This window comes from Paroedura picta, chromosome 1, assembly GCF_049243985.1.
Source record: "Paroedura picta isolate Pp20150507F chromosome 1, Ppicta_v3.0, whole genome shotgun sequence".
NCBI classification, from domain to species: Eukaryota; Metazoa; Chordata; class Lepidosauria; order Squamata; family Gekkonidae; genus Paroedura; species Paroedura picta.
In genome coordinates, this window is record NC_135369.1 from 33,009,934 (window position 1) to 33,019,605 (window position 9,672).

Sequence of the window (9,672 nt, forward strand, 5' to 3'; positions counted from 1 at the left end):
CACAATTATCAAACTGGTTCACTTCCTGAGGGCATTTTACTCCATGAGAACTGATGGGAAAACTTATCCCACCGTGACTCATTCACATGATAGTTGCCTTGGGTTTCAATGAGATAGGACAAAGTCAAAGGAAAGGGACAAGTCATGATAAAGAAGCCATAAATCCTGCCAGAGGTGTGTATTTTGAAGACTGCAATCCTATTTATATTTACTTGGATGCAAGTCCCATTGAAACCAGAAGACTTTACTTTTAAGTAAAGATGCATAGGATTAGGCTGCATGCCTTGTTTACTTCAGTAGGTGGGTGGCGTGCATACTAACTTCGGGCCCTTGACAGAAAACCTCCACTGAAAACCCCCAGAAAAATAAACCCTACACTGATGACAAGGCTGAACGGAACTTGAACGGAAGATGTGATTTTAAAGGATTTTAATGTTTATGTTTTGATATTAACTATGTGATTGTTTTCCCATTGTGCACCTCCCTGAGCCTGCATGGGAGGTTGGTATACAAACAATAATAAGAAGAATAACAACAACAACAACAATAATATCCCACAAAAATCATAGGGACATGCATCGATGACTTTCTGGATTTCTTATGTTGTCAAGGCACTTGGCAGCAGCAATGAAGCATCCAAACAGTAGCTTTCTCACAGTTTTCTTTCCCCAGCACATCCTCCCCACTGTTGCCACCATCACCACAGACACACCGCGCACCACTGCAGGGCCTTTTTGTTATTTGGCTAACTTTTTTTGAAAACTGGTACTTGACATGTTGCTATGGTGTTAGGCTACAGAGAGGTATCAGAGACTGATGTTAAAGTATCACAATGTCAATTACAACTGCAAAAAAAAAAACAGAAAAGATTGCCTGGCCATGTAGGAGGATTGGCAGCCAAGGGGGGGCTGAGGCAAGGAAAACAGCACTGATGGGGGCAGGAGCTGCAAAAATACACACGCCATTCTGTCCACACAGAGTACAAAGCTGCTTAGATTGATCAATCGTACCAAACTGGTGGGAAACACAAAAAGTGGTCAGTTGGGAAAGATATTGTGCAGATTCTCAGGGCAGGGGGGAACCTCACTACAATTTAGCCATGAAACTGGAGAAAAACCTGCATGTGGAATCAGTCTCAGCCAGATATTGATAACATGTACTCTGATGCAAGCCCTGTTGATTTTAAAAGGTATTTCTAAACAGGCATGCTTCAGGTTACTGTCTGAATTGTGAGTCTGGTATATGGTGGGATAGTGCCCTTTTACTGGTAAACTTGCAGAATAACTCATTCCCCACACTTAGTCCTTGTCTAGAACCTAGTTTTGAGGTGCTACATCATTATCATCATCCTAGAAGCTGTTGTTGTATTACTGTTATTACTATCTATAATGATGATACTGTGGAACATTTTAATAAGGAGCCCTGGCAGAAGTATGGGGGCTCCAGGAAAAGAACTGTGAGAAAACAAGTTTTGAGAATGGATTTTTCAAGGAGCAAAGGCAGTCTGACTGCAGATTAACACTGACTTCAAGGACAATTGACAGCTGTTAATATTTTCAAATTCAGCCCTGGAAACTCTTGCACAAAGTTTGGAAATGTCAGTTTATTGATCACACTATTTTAGATTTGATCATTTTATGCATACATAGCATTTTTTATTATATCCTTTTTGTATGATCCTGTTTTCATATGATTGTGACAGCCAATGGCCAATAAAATAAAATTAACTATTTTATTTATTTATTCATTTGTATCCCGCCACTCCCCAATGGGCTCGTGGTGGGTAACATGGTCTTAAAACCCCATTAAAACACCCCCATTAAAAGACTTTAAAAAGCCATAACATGGTGGATGATCTCACAACCTACTTCCCCATCCCAATTAGAGGCGTTGAGAGCATGGGGCAGCATGATGTCCACAGGTGCACAACATCCCTTCACCGGGGGCCAGCCAATCTCCTCTGCTGATCCCAGCCTCAACCATAAGCCCGGCGGAAGAGCTCCGTTTTGCAGGCCCTGTGGAAAGATGTCAAATCCCGCAGGGCCCGCAGCTCACCCGGGAGCTCATTCCACCAGGTAGGGGCCAGGACCAGAAAGGCTAGGCGTGCTTTCCTGGGGCCAGAAACAGCCAATAGGTTTTCCCCCGCAGAGTGTAAGGCCCTGCGGGGAACATAACTAAGGGGCTTTTTGCACGCCTTCAAAATTGCACAATGGTTGCCAATTGAAAACGCTACTGATTTGCTGTTATGCACAACGTCGTTGACAATCTGCCACACACCTGAAACCGATCCGCAAAAAGCGCTTCCTTGTAGCGCTTTCAGGGAAATCCCCAAAAGTGGATTCACCCTCCGGAAAGCGCTACACTCCTGCAACCAATCTGCAACACTAGTGGGAAAGTTCTGTGCGTTACCATTGTTGTGGTTTCTACAAAGTCCCTCCCCCTGGCTCTCTCCTCTGATCTTCCGGCGAAGCGATCGCCATTTTTTTTTCTCCGAGCAAGCGGAGATCAAATCACCGGCAAGCCTTCGTTTACCCAGTGAGGCTTCCCCGGCTGCAGTCTCTCCCCAAAGCTCTTTACAGTCTCTTTACAGTCACTAAGCACAAACAACAGAAAAGCCCGTTTGCTGATGTATTTTCCCTTTATTTTTTACACTGTTTTCGGCCGAAAATCGGGCCCGTGAGGGGGGGGGATTTTTTTTTTCACTCGGGGGGAGCGTGGCAACGATGAAACGACAGCTCAAACACAGCTGCCAGCTGGATGGATCTCTCCGTTGCAACGAATCAACACATATTCGTTGCAATGGGTGTGTTTTTTTTTTTTTTAAACCTTCCTTAAAGGGAAAGGGGCTGTTTGGGAGCATGCTAACGGCTGCCCATTGGCTGCTTGACGGCCAGGGGCGGGACAAGCTCGGCAATAGCGCTTCCTTTCTAGCGATTTTTGCTGAGACCGGAAGCTTGTGGGAAACAATGGAAACGCAACTGGATTCCACTACAAAGTCAGGTATGCATAATGACGAATTCCACTATTTTAAATGGCGATTTTTCGTTCAGCAAACAATTTGCTACAAGGATCCCGGTGCGGAAAACCCCTAAGTCTCCCCCACCAAGCCTGCTATATAACCAGAAAAGCACCCAGTTTCCCACTTAAAGCTCACAAGGAGTTCTAATATAACATACAGCACAAATTATTTCCCACACTCAACGTTTTGAAGTTCCTTGTCTAGCTTAGCGTGCCTCCTTACTTCTGTATCAAGATCTGGCATTTAGCAAGGAGAGTAGTTCCGAAATCTAAAGCTGGTCTCTGCTCCTGTCCATGTTTGGTTTGTGGCTCACACACACACACACATTCTCCTTCCTGTCCAGTAAATTTCCACTCCCCACATAGTAACATTGTCTGTTGGCAGAACCTGCTGTGACCTTTCTGGGCTGGGCAACATTCTGTCATTGTTTAGTGTTTATTTGCATTCCGCCACACATCCACATTCCAGTAGGGGGGGGGGAGCGAAACTCAAAACAAAGACAAGAAAGGGAGCTTCAGCAGCAAGAAGCAGCGACATTTTCTGCCACCTGCAACATCTTGTCTTACAAGTAAAAGAGGGACAAGCACACTGCAGATCTGTGACATCCCTGGCCACATGCCAAGGCCACAGCCTGACCCCTTCAATGCATATGTATACAAGGTATGCATTAGAGGTAGGTATTGTAGAGGGATGTACACAATGACACTTTCCTTTTGAGAGCCAGTTTGGTGTAGTGGTTAGGAGTGCGGACTTCTAATCTGGCATGCCAGGTTCGATTCTGCGCTCCCCCACAAGCAACCAGCTGGGTGACCTTGGGCTCGCCACGGCACTGATAAAACTGTTCTGACCGGGCAGTGATATCAGCACTCTCTCAGCCTCACCCACCCCACAGGGTGTCTGTTGTGGGGAGAGGAAAGGGAAGGCGACTGTAAGCCGCTTTGAGCCTCCTTCGGGTAGGGAAAAGTGGCATATAAGAACCAACTCTTCTTCTTCTTCTTTTTATAAACATGTAAATATATCCAGTTCCTTCATTCCTTGGTGGATATGTATGTATGTATACATGTATGTATGTGTGTGTGTATCTATATATTATATATTTGTTGTTGTTGTTATGTGCGAAGTCGTGTCCGACCCATTGCGACCCCATGGACAATGATCCTCCAGGCCTTCCTGTCCTCTACCATTCCCCGGAGTCCATTTAAGTTTGCACCTACTGCTTCAGTGACTCCATCCATCCACCTCATTCTCTGTCGTCCCCTTCTTCTTTTGCCCTCGATCTCTCCCAGCATTAGGCTCTTCTCCAGGGAGTCCTTCCTTCTCATGAGGTGGCCAAAATATTTGAGTTTCATCTTCAGGATCTGGCCTTCTAAAGAGCAGTCAGGGCTGATCTCCTCTAGGACTGACTGGTTTGTTCGCCTTGCAGTCCAAGGGAATCGCAAGAGTCTTCTCCAGCACCAGAGTTCAAAAGCCTCAATTCTTTGACGCTCGGCCTTCCTTATGGTCCAACTTTCGCAGCCATACATTGCAACTGGGAAGACCATAGATATATAATAAAAAGATATGTGGTTTCATTTGGCCACATTTACCTATCCCATCCTTCCTCCAAGCAGATCAAGGCAGTCTCCCTTCAATTTTACCCTCACAACAACCCCTTGAGATAAGTTGGGCTGAGAGTGACTGGCCCCAAGTCACCCAGCAAAACTTCACAACAGACTGGAACTCCCAGATCCTAAGTCCAACAGTTTAACCCAGGGGTAGCCAAACTGTGGCTCTCAAGATGCCCATGGACTACAATTGCCATAAGCCCCTGCTTGTAGTCCATTGTAATCCATGGACATCTGGAAAGCCAATGTTTGGCCACTCCAGCTCTAAGCACTAAGCTGGCTTTGAACATTTGTTTACTTTTTTTCCTGGATTCTACTTCTTATATGTTATTGTCTTCTGGCCCAACTCTGCAATTTTTGTCTCTGTATAATGTGGTGGATTTTTGAATTTCAGGTTAACAATGACATCATACAGTCAACAAACCAACAGAGAAAGAAAGTGTAAAGATGAAACTCAACACCACTGGGAAATGCACATTAATGGTCACAATAAAAAATTTTACAGCTCGTAAACCTCAGGGAAAGAATTTTATACAACAGTCTGATCTAAAAAGACATCAATCTGGCAGCTGGCCTTGGGGCCTTTCTAAATGAAATAAAGGTGCTCCATCTTAAATGGAAGGAATTTGGCTCTGCAAGGCCCTGAATCAAATAGAACTGATGAGTGAGCTTCTCTGTGAGGGCTAGCATCTATATCATGGATTGAATAGTAATGAATCTAAGCACTTCCATTCATGTGCTGTCTCTAGTTGTGCAGCTACTATTCAGGAGAGAAGCAATGCCTTGAGTGGAGTATTATGCACATCTGCTGGAAACAACCTTAGTTACAAGATCTTTAGATCTGCTGTTAGTGTATGTATGTTCTCTCCTGTCCATCACAACTAAAACTCACTTCATACATCCAATAAACTGGCTTCTAGTCCACAAAAATGTACTTGTTCATAATATTTCTATGCTGCCTCTCCAGAGTCCTGCTTGAGGTAGCTTACAATTAAAAATCTCAATATTAAAACACACACCATTAAAACACAAGCCAGTGGACATAAGCAGCATAAAAAGTGTCTATAAAATCAGTTAGGGATGATTCTGCACTTATTTTGTTTATTCCGTTGTGGATCCTGCTGAATTCAGATTGATTTGAACTTGGGTCTTCCTCTATCCCCCCTCCCCATTGAAACAGAAAAGTGTTCTGCACATGATTAGGGAAGCTCAGAATTGGGGGGGGCAAGTGCTGCAGGATCCTAATTCCTTCTTTTCTTGAAGGCGGGGGGGGGGGGAGGATTGGAGACTGCAGAGGCGGGGAAATAAATCCCAGATGCAAATCTATGCCGATAGAAGTTAGGGCTTCTGGAGCTTCTGCCCAGAGAAGTTAGGGCTTCCTCTTTAAGGGAAGCCTTGTAACCTGGAAAGGAGAAAGCCTTTGAACTGGCACCCTGGCCAATCAGGGCTTTTCTACAATGTTGGAGGCTCAGCAGCAAGTTATTTAGGGAAAGCAAACAGCTGCATGCTTACTCATGCTGATTTTTCAAATATTGAGGGTTATATCCACTCCAGGATATCACGGGGAGAAGTTGGGGTCACTCCAGATCAATCGTGCTTCATGCACAGCGAAAATTTAAATCGCCCAAAATCAAAATAGAAATCACATTCAGTGTAGATGGCAGGGATTGAATCGACCTGGGATTGGAATAAAGCTCCGTGCAGATCCAGCCCCGGTGAGCAGTTCTAACTCTGTGGCTATTGGAGAGTCCCATTTGCATTTACCATCCATTAAAGGAGACACCAGGCTACCATATGCCCTGTGCACCACCATAGCAAATACATACAAGATGTAGTTATTAATACTAAATATATAACTATAACGTTGTTGTTGTTAGGTGCAAAGTCGTGTCCGCCCCATCGCGACCCCATGGACAATGATCCTCCAGGCCTTCCTGTCCTCTACCATTCCCCGGAGTCCATTTAAGTTTGCACCTACTGCTTCAGTGACTCTATCCACCCACCTCATTATCTGTCATCGCCTTCTTCTTTGGCCCTCAATCGCTCCCAGCATTAGGCTCTTCTCCAGGGAGTCCTTCCTTCTCATGAGGTGGCCAAAGTATTTGAGTTTCATTTTCAGGATCTGGCCTTCTAAGGAGCAGTCAGGGCTGATCTCTTCTAGGACTGACCGGTTTGTTCGCCTTGCAGTCCAAGGGACTCGCAAAAGTCTTCTCCAGCACCAAAGTTCAAAAGCCTCAATTCTTTGACGCTCAGCCTTCCTTATGGTCCAACTTTCACAGCCATACATTGCAACTGGGAATACCATAGCCTTGACTAAATGCACTTTTGTTGGCAGGGTGATGTCTCTGCTTTTTAGGATGCTGTCTAGATTTGCCATAGCTTTCCTCCCCAGGAGCAACTATAACTATAACCTTTTTAATTACCAGAAAGGTTGTCTTGTCTCCACCAGAGTTGAATCTTAACCAACCCTTGTATGTGACATGAGGGGAAAGGCTTCCCTCTCTGCCTTCATACTCTCTTTTCACACAGGGCACAGCCACTCAGATGAGAGTGAGATTGCACGGAGTCCAGAGGAGAGCAAGCTGGCCATGGAGAAAGGAAAGTGAAACCACCATCACGCCACTATGACCAGCTTGTTCATTTCCTAAAGCCAGCTTGGTATAGCATTTAAGACTTGGCCTCCAATCCAGAGGTTTCATTCCCCACTCGTCCTCCACATGCAGCCAGCTGGGTTGACCTTGGACCAGTTCTAGTTCTCTCAGAGCTATGTTAGCTCCACCTGCCTCACAGGGTGTCTGTTGTGGGGAGAAGCAGGGAAGACAATTATAAGCTGCTTTGAGTGAAAAGCGGGGTATAAAAAACAACCATTATTTATTTATTCATTTATTTTGGGTTGGACCAGATAACCCTGGAGGTCTCTTCCAACTCTATGATTCTATGATTTATATTCCACCCTGTCTTTGGAAACTCAGTAAGAGTGTGCTCCTTGTTTTACTCTTTCACTCAGCATCCAGCTTACTGTCTTCCTGGCACCTGAGTGCTGGAATGAGATCCTGAAGGCTGCAGAGAAGTGATGGGAGGTGATGAGAGGATGGACACTTTTGACGCTCAGAGGATGAAGTGATGAGAGGATGAAGTGATGAGAGGATGGACACTTTTGTCTTCCATTCCTGGCACAAGGCCTACAGTGTGGGGAGTGTGTGGGGAGGCTGGCAGCTTATCCACCCTCCAGTCACTCTTGCAGCAGTTATTTCAAGATAGGGACCACCTGCCAGCTATGAGCTTGGCCTCGTTTTCTTTCCTACACTGGAGGATGGAAAAGCCTCTGGTGGTATATCAAAGAGCTCCATGTGGTTCTTGTGCCACTGACTATCATTGTGTTAGGCCTTTGTTTTTCTGAAGGGGGTGATAAGAAAAGGATTTCAGAGAACAGGACACGAGCATTGTGAGTCTATGTGCAAGCCGTTACATATGTGTGTTCTGCAGAGAAGATGAACCCTCCCTCCGAATTTCAGTCCATTAAAGTACAATGCATTTAGAGGGGTTTAACTCTGCTTGGGACTACATTGTTAATTCTTAGCAGAAAAAGGCTGAAAACTGAAAAACAAAACTTTTAATATGTACTCCCCTACAGGCAAAATAGGGGAGGACAGAAATAGATACCAATAAACAAGACAACTAGAATATATACAATGAAACGTTCATTCATTCATTCATAAATTCATTCATTCATTTATTATTGTGTTTATTCAACACCACACCCAGGCTCTGCCGACTCATGGAGGCTTACAATGAGTGATAAAACCACTTAAAAACAGATATAAATACATAATAATCCTATATAATTGGCGATAAAAACTAATCCAATCCCCCACTCCTTTCCTTGCACACCCAATCACAGTCACCCACACCCATCTTGGGGAGTGACTCCTACCCAGATGACTGGCACATTGGCCTATATAGGGAGGGACCCAATTTTCCTAGCCTGGCCTCAACCAAAAGCCTGGTATAAGAGCTCCATCTTGGAGGCCCTGCAGAACTGTGATATTTCTGTTAGGGCCCTCAGCTCTTCAGTGAGCTCATTCCACCAGGTTGGGGCCAGGACCAAAAAGGACCAAAAAGGTCCTGGCCCTGGTGGAGGCCAGGCATGTCTCCCAGGGTCCAGGGACCACCAACAAATTCAAACCCACAGACCAAAGAGCTCTACAGGGGGAATAAGGAGACAAGCAATCCCTCAAGTATGTGGGGCCCAGGCCAAAAATGACTTTAAAGGTAAGAACCAAAACCTTAAACCTGATGCAGAAACTAACTGGCAACTAGTGCAGCTGCCTCAGCACCAGCTGGATATGAGCCCTTCAAGATGACCTTGTGATGACCTTAACAGCTGCATTCTGGACCAATTGCAATTTCTCATTCAGGGATAAGGGAAGTGACCGTTGCATGGATCATAGTGACCAGGTGTTTTAGGGACAGGTAGGGCACTAGTAGCCTCGCTTGGCAAAGATGGGAAAATGCCACTTAGGCTACCTTTGTGATCTGAGCCCCTGCTCCACTTGCTTTCCCGCCGACGCCCCTGACTTCCCGCCGCCTGCTGGGGGACGCTGCCAGCAGCAGCTGCACAGTGCCATGCCAAGGGGGAGCCCCAGCCTTGGCGGCCGCTGGGCAACACCAAAGGTGAGCCGGTGGCAGAGTGGCAGGGTGGCCCCCGAGGCAGCAGCCGGGGAAGAGAACAAGGAGGAGCTGCGGCCCGGTACTGACTGATCCACAGACCGGTCCCGGTCCCCGGACCAGGGGTTGGGGACCACTGCTTTATAGGGCTCTCTCGGCCTCACCCACCTCACAGGGTGTCTGTTATGGGGAGAGGGAAGGGAAGGCGACTGTAAGCCCCTTTGAGATTCCTTCGGGTAGAGAAAAGCCACATATAAGAACCAACTTTTCTTCTTCTACCTCACAGGGTGTCTGTTGTGAGGAAAGGAAAGGGAAGGGGATTGTAAGCCACTTTGAGACTCCTTCAGGTAGAGAAATGCAGCATATAAGAATCAACTCTTC

The 9,672-nt window shown here is 45.8% G+C and overlaps 1 long non-coding RNA gene across 1 annotated transcript; it reads left to right on the top strand.

Annotated features, from left to right (window-relative positions):
• The first annotated feature begins 3,531 nt into the window (after nt 1-3,531).
• Nucleotides 3,532-5,553, top strand: LOC143835399 (uncharacterized). The gene is made up of 2 exons (XR_013230136.1): nt 3,532-3,692; nt 5,018-5,553. It is a non-coding gene; the product is annotated as an uncharacterized LOC143835399 (long non-coding RNA).
• Nucleotides 5,554-9,672: the final 4,119 nt, after the last annotated feature.